Consider the following 19,728-nt stretch of genomic DNA (forward strand, 5'->3'; position numbering starts at 1 on the left):
TGCTGACAAGGATGTGGAGAAAAGCGAACTCTTTTTTTTTTTTTTTATTATTATACTTTAGGTTTTAGGGTACATGTGCACAATGTGCAGGTTTGTTACATATGTATCCATGTGCCATGTTGGTTTGCTGCACCCATTAACTCGTCATTTAGCATTAGGTATATCTCCTAATGCTGTCCCTCCGCCCCTCCCCCCAACCCACAACAGTCCCCAGAGTGTGATGTTCCCCTTCCTGTGTCCATGTGTTCTCATTGTTCAGTTCCCACCTATGAGTGAGAACATGCAGTGTTTGGTTTTTTGTCCTTGCGATAGTTTACTGAGAATGATGTTTTCCAGTTTCATCCATGTCCCTACAAAGGGCATGAACTCATCATTTTTTATGGCTGCATAGTATTCCATGGTGTATATGAGCCACATTTTCTTAATCCAGTCTATCGTTGTTGGACATTTGGGTTGGTTCCAAGTCTTTGCTATTGTGAATAGTGCCGCAACAAACATACATGTGCATGTGTCTTTATAGCAGCATGATTTATAGTCCTTTGGGTATATACCCAGTAATGGGATGGCTGGGTCAAATGGTATTTCTAGTTCTAGATCCCTGAGGAATCGCCACACTGACTTCCACAATGGTTGAACCAGTTTACAGTCCCACCAACAGTGTAAAAGTGTTCCTATTTCTCCACATCCTCTCCAGCACCTGTTGTTTCCTGACTTTGTAATGATGGCCATTCTAACTGGTGTGAGATGGTATCTCACTGTGGTTTTGATTTGCATTTCTCTGATGGCTAGTGATGATGAGCATTTTTTCATGTGTTTTTTGGCTGCATAAATGTCTTCTTTTGAGAAGTGTCTGTTCATGTCCTTCGCCCACTTTTTGATGGGGTTGTTTGTTTTTTTCTTGTAAATTTGTTTGAGTTTATTGTAGATTCTGGATATTAGCCCTTTGTCAGATGAGTAGGTTGCAAAAATTTTCTCCCATTCTGTAGGTTGCCTGTTCACTCTGATGGTAGTTTCTTTTGCTGTGCAGAAGCTCTTTAGTTTAATTAGATCCCATTTGTCAATTTTGGCTTTTATTGCCATTGCTTTTGGTGTTTTAGGCATGAAGTCCTTGCCCACGCCTATGTCCTGAATGGTATTGCCTAGGCTTTCTTCTAGGGTTTTTATGGTTTTAGGTCTAACATGTAAGTCTTTAATCCATCTTGAATTAATTTTTGTATAAGGTGTAAGGAAGGGATCCACTTTCAGCTTTCTACATATGGCTAGCCAGTTTTCCCAGCACCATTTATTAAATAGGGAGTCCTTTCCCCATTGGAAAAGCGAACTCTTGTATGCTGTTGGTGGAAATGTAAATTAGTACAACCACTATGAAGAACAGTTTGGAGTTTCCTCAAAAACTAAAACTTGAGCTACCATATGACCCAACAGTCATACCCTTGGGTACATACCCAAAAGAAAGGAAATCAGTATATTGAACAGGTATCTGCAATCCTGTTTGTTGCAGCACTGTTCACAATAGCTAAGATTTGGAAGCAACCTAAGTGTCCATCAACAGACAAATAAATGGATAAAGAAAATGTGGTATATATACACAATGGGGTATTACTCAGCCATAAAAATTAGATCCATTCATTTGCAACAACATGGATGGAACTAGAGATCATTATGTTAAGTGAAATAAGCCAGATACAGAAAGACAAACATTGCATGTTCTCACTTATTTGTGAGTTTTAAAAATCAAAACAATTGAGTTCATGGACAGAAAGAATAGAAGGATGATAACCCCATTCTCCACAATGTACCTATTTCACACTGTATGCCTGTATCAAAATATCTCATGTACCCCATAAATATATATACCCACTATATACCCACAAAATTAAAATAAATAAATAATTATAGTGTAACTGTATAATAAGCAAAATAAATATCTAAAATCTATAGTATGTTGGATGGTGATAATTGCTGTGGAGCTAAATATCCTAGAAAAGAGGCATAGTTAATGAAAGTCATTAGTAGTGGAGTGCTACACCCAGTAAGAGTGGCAGACTAAGAGAATTCAGTAGGGGCTCAAGTAGTAAAGGAATCCTTTATAAAGGAAGAAGATTTAGAGTTTGAATTTGAAAAATAAGCAAAATACACATAGAAGAAAATGGATAAGAGATTTCAAGAGTCACACCCTTGTGTGGATCATATTAAGTACAGGAGCAGTATGTAAAGGCCATGTGAGGAGATGTCTTGCAGGAAGAAATGTTTTGAGTTTAGATTCCCTAAAAGGATATTTAGTTGAAGGAATCTCATAGTTCATCTGATACAACTTTAAAATTCCTGAACTATCTACAGGAGTGAGACACTGTAGAAGCTCACCATTCCCCAGTGCTCAGGAGTTTACAGGAATAAACAAGAAAGAACCAGGATTCACTCTCATTGAGCATCTCAGTTTGTAAACTTTTAAGTTCTCAGTTTATAAGCTTATAAGCTTTTCCCTAAGACTTGGTGTCTAACTTCTCTTTGATATTATTAGTTCTGTTATCTTGATCTTCATAGAGTACCCATCTATGTAATAGCTCTTTAAGAATTTGAAGATACATGAGTCTTCTCCTTGCCAGGTTTTCAATGATCAGTTTTTCTCTTCTTCTTTACTTAATTAGCTGTTGCTTGTAAGATTTCCATCCACTCATCTTTTTGCTCATTCTGTGCTGTTCTTGATTGGCCAGATCCCTCATTGCCAAATCCTTCAAACCTCTATAGTACTCTAAAACACTTCATGCCTTCATAAAACAAAGCAGTACTATCAGTTGACATACGCTCAGAGGCTGTGTGTTGTTATACATCTATCAAAACAGTGGTATTTATAACTACAATAAGTTTTTGAACATTCACACTATTATCTAATATTGAACTAATAGTCACCTATAACACCATTAATTAGGTGTGTTGCTATGTAGCCACATCTGGCACTTCCATTGCTGAATGTTGTATTTTGCAGTCTGTTGTTCCAGGTTCCCAAGATGTTTATAGACCATGATTCTGACACAAAAAAATATTTACCATTATATTCAACTTTTTAAAATCTAGAAATATAATAAATATGCTACATATGTTCTCATATAATTCACTGACACACCAAAGCCCTGTACAGAATGCTATAATATGTCATTTTTTATCTTCCTCTATGTTGACATTTACTCTTTAGTCATTAAATTTTGAGTACAGTCATTCAAACCACTATGAGTCTTTATATGTTATTTTAAATCCATATTTTTCTTTTTTTTCCATGGGAATATCATAAGATTTGCTAAATTTGATCTAGATGTGTTACACTTTAATATTTGCTTGGCTTTCTAATTTAATAAACTTTTTAAAGAAAATTTATGAGGATAGCACGAATTACATTTTTAAAGCCATTGTTTCTTGTAAGAATTCTTACATTGGTCTAATCATCTATAAAAATATATTTGATCAACTCTACTAAAACTTTTCTTAGTAATGTCAGTGTACTTTTTCTCTTTACCTAACATTTTGTCAGGAATTTTTAAAACAAAAATAACCTTTGCTCTTATTTAGTTTTCTGACATTTTTCAGTTTCCATTGAAGTTAAGGAGTAGGTGTTTAGTCAGCTCATTTGCAAGTTATTTTAATATCTTCAAAAGTAACTCTGTAACATTTCTCCTAGAAAATTAGCAAACTTCTCAGAAATAAAAACAAAATTACCATTAATTTTAGCTCTGATATTAGTAAAGAGGGCAAACTCAATTTCGAAGACTATCTAAAATTTTGGCACATAACATACTGTTGTACCAAGCTGTAGGACTATACTAGAAACAGACACAACCTCAGTTCCACAAAAGAGCAATGTACTTTAAATGCAAGTTACTAAAGAAGATTCTGGCAAATTGTTCGTATTAACTAAAATGGGTTTTCTTGGCAAAACGAAGGTTGGAGGCACAAAATGTCCCAAGGACAAACAAGGACTGTGACACTTGTGAAGCTACATAATTTCAAAGGCTTAATACTAGGCTAGAAGAAATCTATTCATCTGACCAGGTGAGAGATCAGAGGATAAATATTAGAGGTAAGGAGATAATGCAGGAAAGAACGACATAAATATACTGGAAGCACCTTTTGTAGTATGGACCTAGAGCTTCGTGGCCCATGTGTATGCAGTGCCTGGTTGTGTGCCTAGTGATAGTATATACAGGTGTTGTAAAAAACAATGAGATGAGATATATGTCCCATCAAACAAATGTCCATGAACTTCATGTTTGCTTGATTTTTATTTTCTCTAATAGTACCTTTTATCAGTTCACTCCAAAGTAGAGACGCCATCTAGGAATGAAGGGACTTCTTGCCAGTGGGAAGAGTTCACCATGATAAAAACAAAGGTAAACATTTCAGGAAAAAGATTAGGTAGAGTCACATGATACATCAAGAATATGATTAGAACACACAGAAAAACTCCATGGATTACTGCTGAACAGAAGTTGTAACAAACATAGAGAATAAACACACTTCCACTTTCTCCATCCCACAAATAACTAGAAAACATATAGATAGATAAATAGATAGACATAGGTGTATAACTTCGAGACAGAAAGCAATAGGCAGCACAGGGTTGAGATTCCTTAAAGAAGGAAAACAAATTAGACAATCTTTATGATTGCCCCAGCTTACTTCCTGGAGCCAGGTTTCATGCTATAGCACAGGGGGAAAAAAACCAAAATAAACTGAAATAAAGCCTGAAAAGTGAAAAGGCAGGAAGTTGGGAAGATAGTAGTCTGAGTTCGGGGAGCTCAAGACATTGAAATTTTATAGGGAAGAGTAGTAAAGCATTAGGAAATAAACAAAAAAAAACCTGGGAGAACTGCAGGAAAATCTCCTTGAGGCTTTAGTTGACCTATCAATTTTTTGGGAAAAAAAATTTCCTGAGTCTGGGAAGAGACCAATGAAAACTGGTAAAAAGTAGTAGGATGAACAATTTCCAGAGTTCAAACATATGTAGGAATTGTTTTGTTCCAAACAGCCAGAGCAGAAAAATCTTAAAATACAAAATGTAAACTGAAAACAGAACAAAACAAAAGGCAAATTGTAGTTTTCAGAAAGATCACATTTAAGTAGTAGAGCTAAATAAGCTCTCTACAAAAAGCTCTTCTAAACCTGCCGTAACAAAGCTTAAAAGTAAACTTCAAAGGGATAAAGATTTAATCAAGAGTTACTTATCTGTATGCCAGAACAAAAGACAACACTCTTAAGATACAGTGCACGACAATGTAAACTTTGTCATTTTTAGCATAGAAACCAAAATTACTAGGTATACAAAGAAGCAGAAAAATATGACTAGGAGAAAAAAAAACTGCAAACCGATTACAAATAATAGCCATGATGGAATTAAGAGACCATAGTAGAAAACAGCTCTTACACATCTTACAAATATGCTCTAAGGCATGAAAACCAACATAAACATACTGAGAAGGAAAATGGAAAGTATATGTAACCTCTAGATAGAAAAAAAATTAATATCTGAAGTGAAAAATACACTGAATGGGTTTCAGAGTAGGTTAGATACTAGAAAAGAAAAGGTCAGTGAATTGGAAGACATAGAAATAAAACTATTTTTTAAAAAAAGCACTAAAAAAGTAGCCGGGCGTGGCGGCTCATGCCTGTAATCCCAGCTCGCTCTCAGGGAGGCAGAGACAAGAGGAAAGCATGAGCTCAGGTTTGAGACCTGCCTGGGCAACATAGCGAAACCTTGTTCTTAAAAATAGAAAAATTAAAATTAAAATTAAAAAGCACAAAAACATAGCCAAAAATAAAGCATTAACAAGTTTTGTGATAATATCAAGGACTCTAGCATATATATAATTGGACCTCTCAAGAACAGAGGACAGAGATGAAGCTCAAACTTTCAGGAAATAGCTAAAGTTTTTTTTTTTCAAATTTGACAAATACTATAAGCCTACAGATATAAGATTCTCAGCCAACCCCAAGAAAAATAAGTAAATGGATGATGATGATGATGATAGATAGATAGATAGATAGACCCACACTAATGTATGTTATGATCAACATGATGAAAATCAGTGATAAAGAGAAAATCTTAAAGGCAGCCAGAGGAAAATAATGCACATTACATAAATAACAAAAATAAGAATTATAGCATACTTCTTAATAGAAAACATACAGGAAAGAAGACAATGGAATGGCACTTTAAATATAAAGTGTCAAATGAAAAAATATGCCAACCCAGAATTCTAGGCTCAATAAAAACATCTCTCAACAATGAAGGAAAAATAAAAGGATTTTTTTTCCAGGCAAACAAAAGCTGATAGATTCATTGCCAAATGAACTGTTCTATAGGAAACGTTAAAAGGAATTCTTTAAGCAGAAATATGATGATATCAGAAAAGAAATTAGAAATGGTAAATATGTGGGTAAATAGAATTTATCTTAATTTTTAATTTCTTTAAAGTTACCTGATGTTTAAAGGATAATAGTAACAGTGCACATTGAGGATTCTAATATTTGAAGAAGTAAAATGTAGAATAGTAGTACAAAAGATGGGAGACAGATATTGAATAATACAACTATAAAATTCTTACAGTATACATTCAATAATACTGCTTGAATGTAGACTGTGATGAGTTAAACTCTAGAGAAAGCACCTACAAAGTCCAAATGGCATAGACAACCAGCCAATAATAGAAATAAAAAATGGAATCATAAAACATACTACTCCAAAAGAAGGCAGAAAAGGAGGGATAAGGAATAAAAACAGTTGGGGGGAAGTAGGAAACAAATGGTAAGAAAATAAATTTAAACCAATGTATCAATAATTACATTAATTGTAAATGACATAACCACTCAAATTAAAAAGTAGAGATTGTCAAATGTATTTTTAAATCAATATTCTACTATATGCTTTCTAAGAGATAATCAAACTAAAACAAATTTCTCAAACTTTAATTTTGTATTATTCCAGAATTGTTGAAATTTCTTCAGGATACTCAATGAATAAATATACTTTCAGGTTAAAATACAAGAGCAGTAAAGGAGGAGGAGGTTCACACCGTTAATTAAAGACAGAGGAAAAACAAGATTCACTAAGTTGTTGAGTAAATAATAATAATAATACATGCATATATGTGCATTCAATGACAGGAACAGAGGAAAAGTTTAAAAAACAAAAACAAAAAAAAAGGCACAATGGCTCACACCTATAATCCCAGCACTTTAGGAGGCTGAGACAAGTGGATAGCTAGAGCCCAGGAGTTTGAGACCAGCCTGGACAATATAGAGAGACTCCATCTCTACTAAAAATTAAAAATTTTTTGGAAAAAATTAGCTGGGCATAGTGGTGCACACCTGTAGTCCTAGTTACTTGGGAGTCTAAGGTGGGAGGATTGCTTGAGCCCAAGTGGTTGAGCCTGCACTGAGTCATGATTGCACCACTGCACTTCAGCCTGGGTTAAAGGATGAGATGGGAAAGGAAAGATGGAAGAGGAGTGGAGGGGAGGGGAGTGTATGAGGCTAATAAAAAATTTCCAAGTAACTAGAGTAACATAATAAGCTAAAGATAGATATAAAGGACATATTTAATAATTTTTATTAAAATATAAAGTATGGGTTTTATATTTCAATAAAAATATAGAATAGTATTCATTTGGGGTCATTTCTAATCATTCATCATTGAAATTGAAGATTATTGTAAGCAGAAACTACTTTTCACTTTGAAGGATTTAAAAAATATATGGACTCTACAAAATAATATATAGGATATGAGATGGTAAGAAAATGCATTAAAAGGAAAAGAGAACTAATGTCAAAATGTAAGGATTTCAAAGGACATCAGAAGTAGTAACAAACGATAAACACAGCAGAAACCTGAACCCATGTTTATCTGAAATGCAAAAAAAAAAAAGAAAAAAGAATCTAGAGATAAACAATCAGAAAGAAAGTAGATGGTAGGATACACAAAGCAGATCAAACAAATATAAGCATTTTTTAAAAAGATAACAGAACACCTGTTATGGAACAAATATACAAAGATACAATCAACAAAATATTCCTGAATTGAAGGAATTCAGTTTGTGGACTGTTCACTTTTCTGGGAGCCAACTAATATTTAGCAAACGTGACTAACACTAAGATATTCTGATGAAGTTTAGGTTTCCAGGAGACTTAGATTTTTTTCTTCAAAATACCATACAGAAGACAGCATGAAACAACATCTTCAGAGACCTATAGAAATGAACTTTAAGCAAATCTAATGCCTTGGCCTGCTGAGAACATGGTTTGGGAATTTACCCATTTCTCCTGAGCAATAAGTAAGCGTTCAGGAATGTTCAGGTCTTGGTGGCATGTACTTGCTCCTGATAAATACTTGCCTATTCATGTAGCCAGTTTCCAGAGAAGTTAGAAGGAACCCAGAAGGCATCAGACAGACAGAGAGAGAGAGAGAGAGAGAAAGAGAATGAGAATGCAACAGGAAAGGAAATTTCTCAAAGAGTGTCATCAGGTCTCACATTGATAATGTAGTATCATAGGCTGTGAGGCGACATGACAAGGATTAAAGGTGAAAGAAAGAATCTAAACAATGTTAAAAACTATTATTTTAGGGGCCAGGCATGGTGGTTCATGTCTGTAATCTCAGCACTTTGGGAGACTAAGGCAGGCAGATTGCAAGAGCGGCCTGCTCAACATACAGGAAACGCCATCTCTACCAAAAAAAAAAAGTTTTTAATTGGCCGAGTGTGGGGACACATGCCTGAAGTCCCAGGTACTCGGTAGGCTGAGACAGGAAGATGGTAAGAGCCCAGGAGTTTGAGGCTGCAGTGAGCTATGATCATGCCATTGCACTCCAGCCTGGGCAACAAAGCAAGATCCCATCTCAACAAACAAACAAACAAAAACAAACAATAACAAATAAGAAACTCTATAATTTTACATATTAAATATCAAAAAATATCAAAATGTAAATATTTACCTTTTCATGTACCCTTTTAATTAGCTCTTTATATGTAACAAATTGTTTTAAAAATGTTTTAATACTGGTTGTTGTTCATTTTCGTGTCATTATTTATGGCGGAAGGTATTTCTGACATAGACTTTTGTAAAATGCTGCACAACATCACAGACACAAGACAAAAGTTGGTCAGTTTGTAAATTGACTAATCAGATAGGAAACTGCAACATTTAGGTATTGGAAAGAAAAAGTGGTATCATTTGTAAGAATTTTGGCATTAGCAGCCATTAATTACAGTGTGTGGAAATGTGAGTAGAGATTAGTTATCAAATTTCTTACTTCATATTTCGGATTGATATGGATATCAAATAATTTCCCTGCATGAAAGCATTTGTCTTGAGCTCTGCTTTTGGTGAATCCTAGTATAATTCAGCATGTTGTTTGTTTTATGTTTTTGTTTTGCTTTTTTTTTTTGGCTGTGCAAGGAGACTAGGATAGCAGCTGCTCCCTTACCCTGGACCCTGGGATAACAAAGACAAGACATACGGAGCGGCATAGAACCCCAGTCAATCCACAACCAACATAAAATGTTTTGGGAAAAGGGAGAGGGGGGACCATATTATTTGTTATGCAGCATCACCTAGCAAAAGCATTGTAAATGATCTATGAATACATACACTCATGTTTCTTGTTTTGCTTATTCCAAACCAACTTTTAAAAAGAACTGTTTTGCTATTCTTAATATTTTTAACAATTTGAAGTTATTCTGGGCTTTAACCTCCTAGACTCTACTCTGGCAGTTTTGTGCCACTCTTTCATATTCATTCTCTGTCTTAACTTCCACTTATTCTATATGTGCTTTTAAAATCTGAGTTCTTTGGAGCTACTCCCCAAGGCGACTCCACTGGTCTCTTCAATTGTTCCCTCTGTTTATTGCTCACTGGGACCACTTGTGTTGTAGATAAAGTCAGAATTTTATTCTTGAGAGTGTTTCCCAACCAGACCGAATTACCTCCCCCTTTAGAGGCTTTGGTCTTGGGACCTTTTCTCTGAAATGATAAAGTCTGCCTTCCTTAAACCTAGAATAGTCACCTGACAATGTGTACACCTTATTTTTTTTTTTTAAAAAGCAATATCTACAGGATGACATGGTCACTTTTTCTCTTCAGTTTTCATAATTTTCATTTATTTAATCAATTATTCATTATCGATTAAAAGTATATTCAATAAAACTGTTTCCATCATCATTTCCTATGTTTTCTGACAGGTATAACCAATGCTTAGCATGGGCTGACAATGAAATTTATTTTATTTTATTTTTATTTTTTGTTTTTTGAGATGGAGTCTCACTCTGTCGCCCATGCTGGAGTGCAGTGGCACAACCTCGGCTTACTACAAGCTCTGCCTCCCGGGTTCACGCCATTCTCCTGCCTCAGCCTCCCGAGTAGCTGGGACTACAGGCACCCGCCACCATGCCTGGCTGATTTTTTTGTATTTTTAGTAGAGACAGGGTTTCATCGTGTTAGCCAAGATGGTCTCGATTTCCTGACTTCGTGATCCACCTGCCTCAGCCTCCCAAAGTGCTGGGATTACAGGTGTGAGCCACCACACCCAGCCCTAACAATGAAATTTTTAGCAGATGGATATTCACATAACTGACAGTCAACTTTACCACTATATGTGACTATTATATTTTGTGATCTGTGTTTCTTAGTCTACACAGTCAGAAATGAGAACTATGGTGGAAAATTATGTTGGTACTAGATCCTTTTTTTATTATTACAGCAATAATATATTAACCAGATGAATTATCATACCTAAAACTTCCGAGTTTTTAATGTCTTAATAGACTGCTAAAGGCTGAAAGATACACTTATTTAAAAATAACAATGTACTCTTTTTCGGAAAGGGTACTTATCACAATTCTAATTATATATTTTATTTGAAATGGTTTAATCACTATCTCTCTCCTGGATAGCAAGACTGCAGAAGAAGTGCTACATACATCATTTTGTTTTCAATCTAACATTTCTGAAGAATCTAGAACACAGCACTACTTCAAAATATTTATTCACTGGAGTACAGATTCATGTCTGTAACCACTGGCTCTGACAAGGTCATGTTCTTATCTTTAAAGCGATCACAGGGCAGAGTTCAGGTGAGGATGGAGAATAGAATACACAGACAGTCTTACGTGTGTTACATGCTCCATCCTTGGACCCATAAATGCAGTCATCTTCAACCAAAGCACATTTTCCAAAAGTGAAGAAAGGTTGGCATCTTTTTAGAGTTTCCTCCGGAAGCTAATCCTGAGACAAAGATTCAAATGCAAATAGCTAATTTGGAAGGGAATCTAAGGAAACACCAATGGGCGAGCGAAGAAAGTAGACAGGAAGGGAAGGCAGTCAGTAAGTGGCAACTAATTCAGCAAGTTGCCACTGTTGTTAACTAGAACCTAATCCTACTGGGGAAACTGATGATCTCACGTAAGAGAACTTGAAAGATTATGCTCCAATTCCTACCAGTCGTTGATTGAGAAAAATTCCTGAAGAAATTAATTCTTCAGCACTTCCACCGTGACCAATACACAGACAGAAGAAACTCTAGAAACCAGAGGAAGCTCCTCAGGCAGAGATATAGATGCTGGCAGTTAGAAGTTGAGCCATCCTGCACTGAAATGGTAATATGCAAGCAGTCATGTGCTGGGCACCAATCGCATCAACCACAGATGGCTTCTACAAAGCAAAAATGTGATGTAATTGCCTCAGTAAGAGGAATAAAGCCTGGGCAGCAAAATAACAGGGGAGGAATCACATGGCATCTCTCCTCTGAACACCAGAATTAGACCTTTTTTGTCAGAGTATAAAGCAAACGTTAACCCCGTGTTTCCTTGGGAGAAGTGATGAGCGAATCATCGGTCTGACTTTAGATGTTCTTTGGCTAAGGTGTGAAGTGTTCTCTTTAATGACATGAGTTATATTTGAGGTATCTCTAAGGATGTTGCATTTTATTGGGAGAAAGAGTGGTAAGGAGCAGAATTTGTACCTTTTCTTTAAGGAATTTGACTTCATTGCATTCCCAGTATTAGTCATAGGGAAGGTAAATCCCAAAAAGATATAAAAACTTGAAAGTCTGCCCTTAAATTAGGCTGGGGTTCAGAGTCATCTTTCTGAAACTGATGGCAGTAGGCCATGGACACAAAGGAGGACTGGCATACCCCAGGACACTCTTGGTAGAATAGAAAAATCTTCTGCAGACCAAGAACTAAATTTAAAATCAGCCCTCTAATGAAAAAAGTTATAGCTAATTGTTTTTAGTGTTTTCTAAGCATCAAAGTACATATGTTATCATACAGTCATGCACTGCATTACGAGGTTTCTCTCAGTGATGGACCACATATACGATGTCGTCCCATAAGATTATAACACCATATTTTTACTATACTTTTTTACATTTGGATATGTTTAGATACACAAATACTTGTCATTGTGTTACAACTGCCTACAGTATTTGGTATATAACATGTTGTACAGGTTGGTAGCCTGTGAGCAATAGGCTATACTATATAGCCCAGGTGTGTAGTAGGCTATACCATCTGGGTTTCTATAAGTACACTCTATTATGTTCACACAAGGGTGAAATTCCCTGTATTAGTTCATTCTCACATTGCTTTAAAGAAATACCTGAGACTGGGCAATTTATGGAGAAAGAGGTTTAATTGGTTCACAGTTCTACGAGCTCTATAAGAAACATGCTGCTGGCAGCTGCCCAGCTTCTGGGGAGGGCTTAGGAAACTTAAAGTCATGGCAGAAGGCAAAGGAGTAGCAGGCACATCACATGGCCAGAGGAGGAGCAAGGGGGTATTTGGGGTGCCACAGACTTTTAAATGATCAGATCTCTCAAGAACTCACTCACTATTGCAAGGAGAGTACCAAGGGGATGGTACTAAACCATTCATAAAAAAACCTGCTCATAATGTAATCACCTCCTTCCAGGCCCTTCCTCCAACATTGGGGATTACAGTTCAACATGAGATTTGAGCGAGGACACAGATCTAAACCATATCATAACCTAAGGACACATTTCTCAGAGTGTATGCCTGACATTAAGTGACACATGACTGTATGTAGTACTCTCTATATCCTTATAAGGTAAACATTATTTTTATTCCCATTTGTATTCATTTTCTACTATTACAATAAAAAACTACCACAAGCTTATCCACTTAACTAAAGGTCATGATGTTGCAGGTCTGTAGGTCAGATGGAGAAGGGGAGAATCTGTTTCCCTGCTTATTCACGTAGTTGGCAGAAAGTAGTTCCTTGCAGCTATAAGACCAAGGTCCCCCTTTCCTGAACTGTCGGATAAAGGCAGTTGCCAGCTTATCGAGGTCGTTCATTCTTTGGCTCCAGTCATCTTCCCCGCTATGCAAAGCTGGCAACAGTGGGTTAAATCCCACTCATGTTTTGAATCTCTCCTGCCTATTTTGCCACTGCCCCTGTCTGACTGACTATTCTGCCTTCCTCTCCGCTTTCAAGGACTCATGTTATTACATTAGTTCCACCCAGACAATTCGGAATAATCTTCCCATTTTCAGGTCCATAACCTCAATTCCATCTGCAAAGTTCTTTTTGCCACTAAACATAACATATTCACAGCATCCAGAGATTAAGGCATGGACATCTTTGAAGGAGGACAAAATTACCCTGCCTAGCACAGTCAACATTCTGGCTGGCAAGGATTCAAGTCTGCCCCACACGCAAAATACCCGGTGTCTACAGATTTTTATATCCCAAGAATCTGGAGAACTCTTGACATTCAAGAAATTAATATAAAAGTGAGTTTTAAAAAAACTTTGCTTTGAGTATTGCCTTCCATGAAGCAATCTTCTAACCTCTTAGTAGCATTGGAAGAACACTTTGAGTCACTAGTATTTATGTATGAAGTAAACAGATTGCTTCCTTTCACATGAGTGGTCTAGATACTGAGGAGCAATGGGAAACCAGAAAGAAGGAACACGGAATGGAAGCTAATATGAAGGAAAACTATACTCCTGCTGGATTGTTCTAGGGCCTACCAGAAATAAAACTGAAGTATTTTTTAATTAACGTAGTTTCAATCTGTGGAACCAATACTGTTTTAGTATAACCTTACTTCATCTCCTGGGATATAGAAGATAGAATTCTTCTTTTCTCCCCTAGCAACGTTTTTTTCTACTCAGTTACCCAAACTGCAACCAAATCCTAGTGCTCTTACCCCAAGAAGTCAGCTGAATGTGTCCTCTTTCTGTTCTCATTGTTACGCTACTATTAATACTTAGGAATTCACCTGAATTAGTGAAACAGCCTCATAATTGCAGGTTTTCCTCAAATCTCCTTGCTTCTAATTTGCCTCCTACATTATGACCCAAACTCTTTTTCTAAATTATTCATCTGATCATGCCATTCTCTTTCAGAAAATCCTTCAATGTTTCTCCAATTTCCTTAGCAGGAAATTCAAGGATCTTCCAATCTCATTTCAACTCCACTCGGAGTTCAAGCTTTAAAAATCAATAAATCTGGTCTAAAATTCTAGTTCCACCACATATTGGCTAACTGACGTGAGGCAATTATCTGATCTCTAAACATAACTTTTGTATAATATCTATCTAAATGATACAGTATAGGATTATAGCAAGAACATGAGTTGTACCCCAAGCTGCTAGCACCTAGAAAATGCTTAATAAGTTGTAGTTATCAGAGTAACCTTTGTCGTCTCATTGCCCCACACTGTTTACTATGCAACCCAGACTCCTGACTGAACTGAACCGACACTTTCTGTCCTCAAAAAGATCCACATCTCATGTTTTGTTCATGCAACTCTGAGATTTTTTTCATGCAAATTCCTTTATTCTGAAGCCTTTTACCCATATTTTGAGCCTGGAAAAATTCTGTTGATCTTTTAAGACACAGCTCAAATTTGCTATCTCTCTGAAAACTGCATGATCTCTCTTGGTCTGATTATTCACTCCCACAATTGTGCTCCCATGGCACTTTTTTCAAATCATTAGCATTTGTCACCTGTGTCAAAACTTGTTGCATAAGTATGTAACTTCTCATCTAGATGGTGAGCTTCTTGAGGTCAGGCCTGGTATCTCATTATGGTTTCATCACTGCCAAGTGCAATGCTGGACTTGGGGTGGACACTCAGCATATATTTGTGGAATTGATTGACATAACAGTACCTAAAGACACAGTGTCAGTGCTGGCCTGTGTTACTTCTCCCATGGCCAAATTAATCTAATAATCATCTGTAGTATTTATTAGTACTATTATTACAAAGATTACCGTGGTTTCTTTTTCTTGAAGGACAATAGGTCAGATGTTCACCAATTATGGCTTTCCTAGATGCTTCTGCATAATTGAATTCAATATTTGATTCACATTTTTCCCTAAACCAAATGCCCATTTTAAAAATGTATTCACATTTTTCCCTAAACCAAATGACCATATTAAAAATGTATATATGTATATAAATGTGAATAGTGGCATTCTTATGAGCAATCCTACGATAAAAAGAAGTTAGATGGCAGAAGGATTTTGGTCAGAAAACACATTTTACAAGGAAGCTTCTAAGGGGTTATTTTAAACAACAGTGAGGGGAAAAATTATTTCAAACAGATGAAAAATACCTCTCCACTGTCCCTCTAATGGATGTACTTTAAAGAAAGCCAAGGGGAATTTTAAACTCCACATACATTTTATGAACATTCAAATGAATATCTCTGACTAATCTCAAGTGCATTTGAATAAAAAATAGAACAATTTTGATGTTCCAAGTTGAATTATTAAGTAAAAATATTCAGTTACCAGATAGTTAATTAAGTGGAACTGACTGTATTCATTAAAATATTTGTTCCAAACAAATGTATTTAACATTCAGATATTATGCAGAATAGGTGACAATTGCATATCTCCATGGAGATCAATAATGGGATTCAGATCATTGTGTAAAGAGTCTGCAAGTTTAATGCAGAGAGAATGTCATTATTATTTCTCTCTTAATGATGGTCATTATGCGCAAACACTGATTGAATTCCATTTGTTACCTGCATTTGAGCTGAGAGGAATAATTACAATTTAAGTGTCTCCATTAAAATTCATAAAAGAATATGAATGCAAAAATTATACTTGAAACTGACAAAATATACTTTGAGGATATAAATTGTGTTTTCTGATAGGCCTCTCAAAAGTGTTAAAAATAGCTTCATTTTAATAAGATGACATATAAAGATCATGTGTTATCCTCACCTTTATGTTAATTTTAATGCTGCAATACATGACTAATAATAAAAAGTAAAGGAATTAACTTTTGAAAAGTAAAATCAATTAAACAATGTGCCAGTTATCACCAGTACTTTTCAGGATTGGGTCATAGTCATCCATTTTTTTAAAAAAAAATGTTTTTAATTGCTATATGATATTAAAATTATGTTCTGTCATTCCATATATTGGTGATATCTTCCTACCACCTACTACTGTTGGTAGCTAACAGACTCAGGGTTTGGACAGATGTAAATTAAATATACTATGTTCTATTTCACTCATTTGGTATATATTTCTGTGCACTGTTCAGCATCTATAATTTGAGGTGCTGAGAGTTATTACTTTTCAGCCACACCAACCCAAAATTTCCAGTAGCTTAACTTGCATTTTTCCTAGAGTGAAGTGAAACATACTAAGATGTCATATAGGATATCACGAGTCCTTGAAACTTTTCCTTTTCATGGCCTAAAAGAGTTCTCTAAGCCCGATGAGACAAAGCTGAGTATTTAATGCTACAGAAGCCAGAAGAGAAATGATGGCAGTCGAGTTCTGGGGCATTTATGAGGCTCATCAAGTGTTTGGAGAAGCATCTCAGGGGAGACTCGAAGCTTTCTTTCAGTACCAGATACCCTTCTCTAATTCTAGATCAAAAATTAAAATTGCAGTGTCTTAAATTTAAAAGTTTCTATGTTACAAAACTATATGTGCTTTTAAACTACTAATTACAAACAAGGAAGTCATAGAATTTTTAAGTGAGGAAGATCTTATGTATCTCATAATTTACACTTTATTCATTTTACAGATAAGAAACCCAAGGTCTAGAGATGCCCAGAATTAAATGTTTTTAAATCTTAGTGACAGACTTCAAACCAAAACACAATTATCTTGCCATTGACTACAACATTCTTTATAAGTAATATTGTTGGGCGTTGCTATCTGTCAATATATTCACTTTTGCATCACTTTATTTCTTCTTCCACAGATGAAATTAAAAAAAAAAACTTGTTCACTCAATGTACAATTTCTTCAAGGAATATTAAGAAAAATTATATTCATGACTATGCTTATGTGTGTTAAAATGGCTGTAAATTTAAGAAAAATTACCTGTGTTACAATTAAAAAACATAAATTACATTTGTCTGAATGCATGAGTTTTTTAGACGGCCTAATTAGGTATATCCAGAATTTTCTTCAGTTTCCAGATTCCCAATTTTGCCAGCTGATCACTTTGAGATAAAATGTGGAGATTGGAATTATACCGGACAGTATCTACTCACTGGCTATAGCACTTGGCAATTTTCCGTAAGATTCTGATTCTCTTGAATCAGGAGAAAAGACAAGATTTCTATCAAGCCTTTGTCCTTTCTGAGATACTTAAAACCATTGCTGTTTTGATTATCACTGTTTTAAAATGTGACTTGATATCTGGCAGAGCTGGCAGCCCTACCTCACAGTTATGCTATTAAACGTTTAAAAAAAAAAAAGAAAAAAAAGAAAATAAAGAGGAGGAGGAAAAGGAAGAGAAGAAAAGAGGTGGTAGCGGAAGGGACAAAAAGAAGAGAAGAAAGAAAAAGAAAACTGCAAGTATTAGAATTAGAGATTAATTATTTCTTGCTGAAATAGCAAATAGGTCAAAATGTTTTCATTGCATTCATCTCTACTTGTGCATTCTCTTTTAGAGACAAGAACCTTGAGCCAGAAACAACCCTTTTACAGATTGAGCAAAACATCAAGATAGTATGCTACCCAGTAACTATACATAAAGATTGGTGGAAAATATTCGAATGTAGTCTGATATAAATAACCAATAATTGTACTATCATTTTAAATGGGAAAAGAAAAGACTTTTGCGCCCTTTAAAGAAATGAGTACACTTACCTTAAAGAAGTAGACCAGTGTTTAACAGGATAATATGCACATGTGACCTAAGCTTTTGATTATATCAGTACCTACTAACAGCAGTTGAGATCAACTGGGATGAAATTATAAGTATAAAAAAGGATGAGGAAAATAGCTACCAGCTGAATTTCTTAACTAGTTATTCCTGATTTACCGCATGCTGTGCTATTTGAACTGCAGTTCCTCAGGTATGCAAATCTCACTAGATGCTGAAGCATAGTGCTTTCTACATCTAGGGTAAAACTTACACCAATCATTTCTCCAGCATGTTCAAGCTAATCTGATGTTATCCTCTGTCACGCTTTATTTCTCAGTTCTCTGACATGGCAAGAGAAGTTCATGGCAACCATAATTTGTCCTTATAATTCTTTTGGAACTATTCAGTGCATGCAACAGGGAGCAGACAGTTTCTGGAATGAAGACTCAGGCTTAATTGGTTAAAAAGATTGAAATGGCTAAATTAAAATCAAGTCATATACTGCAGCCAGGAAAAGGAAACAAGGAAACTGTTCTTGTCTGAAGTTATCTTCCCACATACTGCATTGAAGAGTGTGAGCTCCAAACATGAGAAATATGCCTTATGTTGATTATCACCCAGTGAAGTGAGACACCATAAATAATCTAAAGTAAAGGGCATGAACTTCCCCACAAAGTCAAAGCTCCTCTTCATGCAAGGTGAACTGTTAAAGGGAAAAATACATTTTCAGCTGTTGTTCACTTTCTGTAAGCATTGACGTGCCTGTGTCAAAATGCAAGTTTCCTGCCCTCAGCAGTTCTTGAGGAAAAGATAAAATGACATATATAGATGGGCAGCCTGATTTCCAAACCATTTTTTCCCCTGCTGGATCTGGTGAAGGTGGAAGCTACATTATTGCAGTACGTCTGGCTTGTTATAGTTATTATTAGACATGACTCACTATTGTTCAAATAATAACATACTAGAGATAGAAATTTGCATCTACAAATGCAGTTCATTCTGGTTTTTAGGCAATATGACTCTATCGAGCTGCTGAGTTCTTCCCTAGCACTACTGCACATGGAAAGTCACTGGGTTGCCATGAGTAATGCCACTTTCTAAAGCCACTGTTGATCAATTGCTTATAAATCTGTGAAATGAATGACACAGAGAAACATCATCCTCCTTTCCTCTTCCTCCTCTTGCTGTCTTCTCCATGAAATGCCCATTTTTGCAAGGATCCTGTAGCTCATGGAATTAAAATAAATAATTTCCACTTGTATTACTTTTCCATACCTCCTGGAAAGTATTGCACAGTCTGCTTTTGATTGGTGTTTGCTCCTCCATTTACTTTGTGCATCTCATGGTGGGCCACATTGTTTCAGTTTGAAGTTTGGCTGTGGCACCTGAGATTTACACTGGTATGCATTGAAATTTGTTTTTTCCTACTAATATTAAATGATGTGAATTATTTCTGAATTTAATTATAATCACTTTTATGCACCTTTGCTCACGTAAAAACTTAACCAATTGATTCAAAGTGTTATTTGAAACAACAACAAAAAACACCCTTCTCATCTGGTAGGCTCACACATATTATATTTCAGCCA

At 35.6% G+C, this 19,728-nt stretch overlaps 1 long non-coding RNA gene across 1 annotated transcript in view; it reads right to left on the bottom strand.

The window, feature by feature from the left end:
- LOC134731428 (uncharacterized) overlaps positions 1–18,338 on the bottom strand; it is a 64,944-nt gene extending 46,606 nt beyond the window's left edge. Inside the window, exon 1 of the long non-coding RNA XR_010113668.1 lies at positions 18,142–18,338. This is a non-coding gene — a long non-coding RNA (uncharacterized lncRNA). The remainder of the gene's footprint in view (positions 1–18,141) is intronic.
- Between the last annotated feature and the right edge of the window lie 1,390 nt (positions 18,339–19,728).

This window comes from Symphalangus syndactylus, chromosome 9 (genome assembly GCF_028878055.3).
Source record: "Symphalangus syndactylus isolate Jambi chromosome 9, NHGRI_mSymSyn1-v2.1_pri, whole genome shotgun sequence".
NCBI classification, from domain to species: domain Eukaryota; kingdom Metazoa; phylum Chordata; class Mammalia; order Primates; family Hylobatidae; genus Symphalangus; species Symphalangus syndactylus.